Source organism: Anopheles cruzii, chromosome 2 (genome assembly GCF_943734635.1).
Source record: "Anopheles cruzii chromosome 2, idAnoCruzAS_RS32_06, whole genome shotgun sequence".
NCBI lineage: Eukaryota > Metazoa > Arthropoda > Insecta > Diptera > Culicidae > Anopheles > Anopheles cruzii.
Genome location: NC_069144.1, coordinates 7,818,309 through 7,825,397, shown reverse-complemented (window position 1 = coordinate 7,825,397; position 7,089 = coordinate 7,818,309). Strand labels below are relative to the sequence as shown.

Here is a 7,089-nt window from a genome sequence, read left to right as displayed (position 1 = left end):
GCGTACGAAGGCCGAAGAAGGCATTTTAAAAATCTATAACATAATGAACAACGAGCGACGCAGGACAGGGAAGAACTTCATGAAGTGGCACTAGCAGCCAGGACAGCACATGTAATAGAACTTTCTCCATTCATTAAATATACACACCAACCTTCATCGGAGCGAGATTCATTGGGGGGCATCCTCTGGGATGCCCAAAAGACAGGCAGAACGATGTAACGATAGCACGAAGATGTGGAGCAAGAGAGAGAGAGAGAAACCGAGCGAGAAAAGAAAGGAATGATATTAAATTAAATAAATAATGAATATTATACAAACACAATGAAATAGTTTCAAGAATAAAGTGAACAAATATTAAAATGATAAATTACACAAATTGAACCAAACAATCACGCTTTTTATTGTAATTATCATACCAACAAGTGATTGTTGAATAAGTAGTATAAGTTGAATAAAGCCAACGGTCATTTTAAACCAACGGCCATTTTAAAAAGCTTGAATCGTCAGCGGCTAGCCGCCGGGCGGCTGGAATTCCATACAACGTTGTGTGTTTTTGCTTCCGTTTCGTACAATTTGGTTTCGGTTCTCGCCACGAGATGGCAGCCCGTAACGTCACTCACCACGAGATGGCGTTACAGTGGAAAATATCGAATTTGAAGTTGAGCTCGAAGTCGTTAGAAAATTCAAATTGGTATCGAAAATCGGAAAAAAATTAATGTTTAAGCCCATAAGTTCCCTTCATTTTTCCTTCACAGTCCCATTCTAAGCCTAAGCACCTTCCCACCGACGGCGCATCGATCGCTTCCACCCAAATAGGTCCCCCAAACTGGTGGCGAAATGGAAATTCTTCAATCGAATTAGCTCACACGCCGACTCGCCGATACCGATTGTGCCTAATGACCGCAAATTCATACGAAAATCAACGCGCAATGTCGGCCGTGTTCGCCAAAGGAAAAACGCGTTCCTTCACGAAACGGTCACAGCCAATTCGGCCGCGTCGAATGCAAATCTGGCCCAACTTCGCGCGCACAAAAGAAACGCTCGTTCATTAGGCACGCAGCAAATTTAGCAGCGTGCTAAATTTAAATAATTCCTTCCCCCAAAGATGCGGCTTGGAGTACGGATTAGACATACGCCGCTCCAGTTTGGTGGGGGGGTCGCCGAACAGGAAGTCATCTTTCGAACGGTCCATCGGAATCGAATCGGAATCTGCACAATCGGCTGTTGGTGAAAGAAGCGCTCAATCCTTTGACGTCGTCCACTCAGTATTCTGAAGGACCCGATTCCCAATCGCGTGTGGGCAGGGCCTGGCAACGCCGGAATAGTTTTCGCGATCTTTTGCACCCAAAAGAAGGGACCGTTGATTGGCTAACAATGATTTCTTCCTGTTATGTCGGACCACCGCACGCGAGTTGATCCGCGTCCGTGCGCTGCGAAAGATCCAAATTCCGTAGTTCCGTCCGACTCCCGGTGGAAATTGCTCACCACCTTCTCATCGAAGAACCGAAGCCATGGTGCCTCTGGTCGCGCCGGGAATTAGCGCAACGTACCCGAAAAGGTACCGGCCGGTTCTGGCGAAGGCGCACTGGCGCGGTGGCTCGGCAATAAAATCTGAATAAATGTTGGCTTGCAGAAAAGCACCACCAGGGGCACGTTCCAGGACCGACGCAGAACGACGACGACAGAGAGTGCCGAGAGTCGTCCTTCGGCAGCCAGAAGTCGCACCTTCGCTCCGGCCGGGGCGAGGACAATGTTTTTGTTATCAGAATAACACAGCGAAGCCATTTGTTTTCGAATAATGGACATTATTCTCTATTATTCCCTTTTTATGGCGCACCCACCCATCGTCGGCTTGCAGCGGAAAATTGAGATGGAAAATGGGGACAGTAAAACGACAGGGCGGTGCGATGCTCTGCGGCCGAGTCCTCCTCGTGTGGTCGTCTATCGTGGTGACGAAACCGGCAACACAAAGACACATTCGGGGTCCGTTTTTGGGGCGCTCCTGCGGTTAGACAAAGTGACAAAGACCGACCGTGGCCGATTGTGTCCCCCGGAATGGGGCGCCGGCGGAGAGCCCGGAAAAAAGGAGAAGCATAAGAATGAGCAGCGGATTAAGTCGGCACGCACACATGTAAGCGTGGCCGAGAGTGAAAAGAGCCAGCCCAAGGATACACAAAGAAGAGGACCGGAATCTTCGTTTACGCAGCCAACCACGCGTGTGACTGCCGCCGCCCAGTGCGAATTGATCGTGATTTATTTTAATCCCCTTGACTTAATAGAATTCGATTTTGTAAGACACTACTTTGCATCCGGAATTGCAGCTTTCGGTTTGAGGCGCTCCGTCGACAGCCGGAGCGCCGTTTCTTTCTTCCTTTTTTGTGTGCCAAACAAAATAGTAGCAAGGGTTTCGGGGTTTTACAAAACACTAGGCGTTGCGAGACCACTTGATGCCACTTGAGACTCACACGTCCCTCAGATGATGCCTTTTGTGCATACTTTTGGGGGTTTCTTTTTTGGCGAATAAAAAAAAGAAGATGGTTGAGTTGAAATTTAACATGAGTTGAATGTTTAATGATGAAAGTTTAATTATACGAATGTTCTCACACACAGGCGATTCGAGATTATGAACATGATTAAAATATACAACCAAGAAATACAATACCAAGAATACAATTGTATGGCTTAAAATACCCTTTATAATTCAGTATGGTTACAGAGAGCAACAGAGATTAACATTGTCTCTGGTGCAGGATAAGACCGCTCAGCGGTTATTGCATTAGGCAACAACGTAAGTGAACAGTATAACCAGAACAGTATTGATAAATTGAACTTAATTGGCTAAGTTAAAGTACCAATCTAATATTCACAAACAATGACGTCGTTAACAATGATTTGTGACACATTATTTTCTTAATCTTCTTTTCTAAAAATCTAACTCTTATTCTGTAATCGACAAAAAATAACGAAGTAAATGCTATCAATTGCAGCATTCAAGACGGAACACCTGGAGAATGTATTACTTTCAATCGATCCTGTGGTAAATTTAGACGAAGCAGTAAATAATCCAACAGAATTTATTAACTAAGATCAAAACAGATTTAACACTCACAACGATATTTAACGGATCATTCAAAACAAAGTTCATACTTCCTTTGTGGATCAACAGCGGGAATTAATTTAAGTTTAAATTAAAATTAGATCCACCGCTTGTAAATGTGCGTAATATTACACAACCGGATCTAGTGTTTTTCGTGTGCGACTATAGTTTGTGCAGCGATCGGAATCGGCTTTTCGATTAAATTGCCTTCGTACACTGCGCGAGCTTCAAGATGACCGATGCTAAACCTACCAAATGTGTGCGGCTTATGTCAGCAGCCACTAACAAAGGAAAATATTCTGTACTACTACTTTCCGCTAAAGGGTATGGTCAGCTATGGTCAACGTTATGAATCCATCGAATGCAATCAGGTACGGTTTCGACGGACAACAATTTGCTTTCCGCCAAACAGCACCACCCAAGATCATGATGTATTTTTTGCAAAACTTCCGTAGGCTGCTCCCAAAGCGAGACGTTACCAATTTTCTGCTGATTCACACCATCCTCGGTACATCGCTGTACTTCTACAGCGGCCACACCTGAAGGGGGTCTCGACGAACAAGCGGATGGCCTTCAGCGTTTGTGTGCCGGTGCCGTCCTTCGGTCGACCGTTCCCCGCAACCAACGCCTAGCGACCGCGCTGGGTCTTTCGTCCGGTCAGATCGCGACATTTGTGAGAAGTTTTAATCAGTTCCTCCGTCGCGACATTGACCGCCAGAAACTGGGGGGACAGCAGTGGCAGCCGGATGTTGCTCAGTATCAGCGGCAGGTGAACGGAGCGCTTGTCCTGAGCGTGTTTGACCCAGCGCATCGATGCCTCAAAGATACACTCTTCATGTTCAGCTCATCCCGTCCAATCACATCGATCACCTCGTTGCAGCTGAGCGCAAGAAATTCGTCCCCGTTGGCCACCTTCGAGAAGTGCTGGTGGATGTAACGGTCCGCCGAGACGATCAGCTTCGAGCAGCTGAACGTGTCGGCAAACTGTCTAATTCCCAGCCCGTTGTGGGGGTGAAACCTGTGGCCGGGTAGTGTGCAATGAGTAACCGATCTTCGCCCAAAGGAGAGACAAATTACTTCCATTCGCTTGAGAAACATGGCGCACGCGTCGCGCACCTCGGTGAGCTGCAGGAAGGATCCACCGACCATCAGACTCTGCACGTTCTGATGGTCTGTGCTCACCAGACTTGTTTACGTGCTGTGCTACGATCGAGTCAGTGCTACCTAATAAAGTACCAGGCCGCTAATTACCTGTTACAAATAAAGATATAACATCTGGTGACAAAGAACTCTTTAATAAACGAAGCAACGCTCACACCAGGTACATCTAGCATTTTAATAAAATCAACATAACGGCAAGGTAAGCAGGACTCGCGGGACTCGAGCTTTCCAACTACCTGTTCTTGTCCCTGCCTTACGCTTTACACTCAGCCCAACTACATGACACAGCAAGATACTAGACCAAAACCTACCCCGCATTTTCGGACAACTTCATTTCTTGCATTTTTGAATAAAACTTACCCGTAAAGGGCGTAATGTGCACACAGGTACCAGCTGAATTCGAAAATAATAATTTATACCTTGTGCTGTTCAGGGTCTGTTGGCCATAGTTCATTGTTTTTGGACAACGATAATTACTTTCGTATTTTCACCAGGTCTAGATAGATTTCTAGGTCAGGTTTTTTAGTACAGGAACACAATAAAAAGCACTTCACGTTACCCTTTCCTGTCATTTAGAACCTACAAGTGGAACAGGACGCTCTGAGGTGATAATTTCTGAACATACACGCAGTAACTAAACTAAAAATACACACAGTAATAGAGAGTGATAAAACAATAAGAAAGAAAAGTTAAACAGTATTTGCATCAAATTAACTGTCATTGCCACGGTTTACACGGTTAGCTGTGGTAAAAATGTCTCCGATAGTCATGGAACACCTACCGATTAACGACCTACCAAACGAAGTGAGTGATTTTGGTTTGTGATTTGTTTAAGTAAAGTTGCTCAAAAACTATTTTTGTAGCTGCTGGAGATGATATTTGATCACCTTGACGTGGAGGACCTGAAGAACGCGACCCTGGTTTGCCGTCGATGGTTGGATTTGGTATTTATAGGACGGCGAATGGATCGTGTGATGCTAGTGCCGGATTTTCCGTGGGACAAAGATTTGCTGCTGAGTAACCGACAATATCGCCACCTTCTACTCAATGAAACTAGAGGCCGGTATGTGAAGAAATTATTGCAAACGTTCAATGTTTTCTCATTGCACATAAGCGACAACTATCTATCACATCCTGCGTTACTGCGGATTTTGCTGAACGTACCTAATCTTCAGCATTTATCGATTCTTTGTGAACCCAAACAAATGAACAAAAGTCATAAACCGCTCCCGGTTATAAGAACATTGGAAAGCTTGGAGATCACTTCCCGCATTCTGGAGCACTATAGACCACTTCCCTGGCATACGATCGCCCCTTATTTGCAAGGTCTGAAAATGAATTGTGAATATGAGGAGCAGTTGGAGCAGTGGAGATTTTTCAGTGGCCAGTTAAAGAAAGTTGATGCTACTTTCCGTGGAGCAAATTTATTGAACCGCTTTTGCGAAATGACATTTCCTCTTGTAGAGGAGTTGTCAATAAGATCGTTCAATGGTAGATATGAAGGTAGATATCAAGATCAAGCAGTTAGTCCACAACACTCTTTGCTTACGCGCCACAAGTTTTTTCGAAGAAACGCCTCATTACGGCGTCTTTGTCTCGACAGCATTTACCTATCTAAAATGTTAGTTCAAGACATCACCAATCACAACAAAAAGTTGACGTCTTTAGAAATCATAGGTATTGACCGTTTTGATATTCATGCTAACGGTGAACAAGGATCGTTGGAATCTCTGGCGCAACTGAACGAACTAAAGGTAAGCATGTAATGTATGATCCTCTCTTCGTACGATCCGATCCGATCCGAACGTAATAAAATTCAATTTGGTTTTTCTTGCAGCATCTAAGACTGGAAAATTGGAACACATACATTTTTCGCGGATGTGAAGCGCTTACTTCGCTCCAATCTTTGCGTATTAAAGGAACATCGTTTGGTCATGAAGGACCGCTCGGTTTCCTCGAGGATTTTTTCAAGATTGCGCCACACTTAAGGTGTTTGGAATTAGGGTCTGTCGTGATGCCAGCAAGTGCCGTTCACTTCATTTGCAACAAGTTCACAAAACTTACTCGTTTGCAGCTGACATATTCAGAAGAGGTAAGAAGACTAACCGATTGCAATGCCAGTGTCATGTAATCTCTGTTTGATTTTCTTTCTCAGGTAACGAGCGATGGTCTCTCCAGAATCGACCGGTTACAGCATCTTTCGTATTTAAAAATAGACTTGATTAATACAAGATTATTTTTGAGCACCATTCCTCAAAACAAAGTTCACTATCTTACCCTTTACCTTCGTTATGAAGTAAGTGAATCGGTCGCATGATGCGATCATTGTGAATTAGCCAACAAATTATGATCTTCTTAACAAATTATTTTTCCCTGACTTTTATAGTTTGATGAAAATCAGATTCTGCTGCTTCCGGAAAATTTCCCTCAACTCGAACGATTGAACTTGTTGCTCCATAATGCGTGTCTTCGTGTATCTACTGTCGATAGGTTACGCAAATTACTTCCGACATGCGCAATCATAACATATGGTGATCTTATCACCGATGCAGGGACGAAAAAAAACGTTGGTGGGTGGAGGCGCAATTGCGACATGATGCCGGCGTGGCAGAAAGTATGGGCATGGAGAAAGCAGTGCCTTTAAACGGAGGAAACAGCTAAGAAAAGCAACAACATATTCTCAGAAAACCCGCATCGGAAAAATGCTTACATAGTACACAGGTACAAAAGTGTTCTAATTGTTTAAAACTGTCTAGTACTCGGTTCTTATTACATGACCAACATTTTAACGAATCCCTCAAAACGAAATTAGGAAATAAAAACTAAATAAT

General features: G+C 44.2%; 1 pseudogene; it reads left to right on the top strand.

The window, feature by feature from the left end:
* Positions 1 to 3,336: 3,336 nt before the first annotated feature.
* Positions 3,337 to 4,034, top strand: LOC128277371 (uncharacterized; annotated as a pseudogene).
* Positions 4,035 to 7,089: the final 3,055 nt, after the last annotated feature.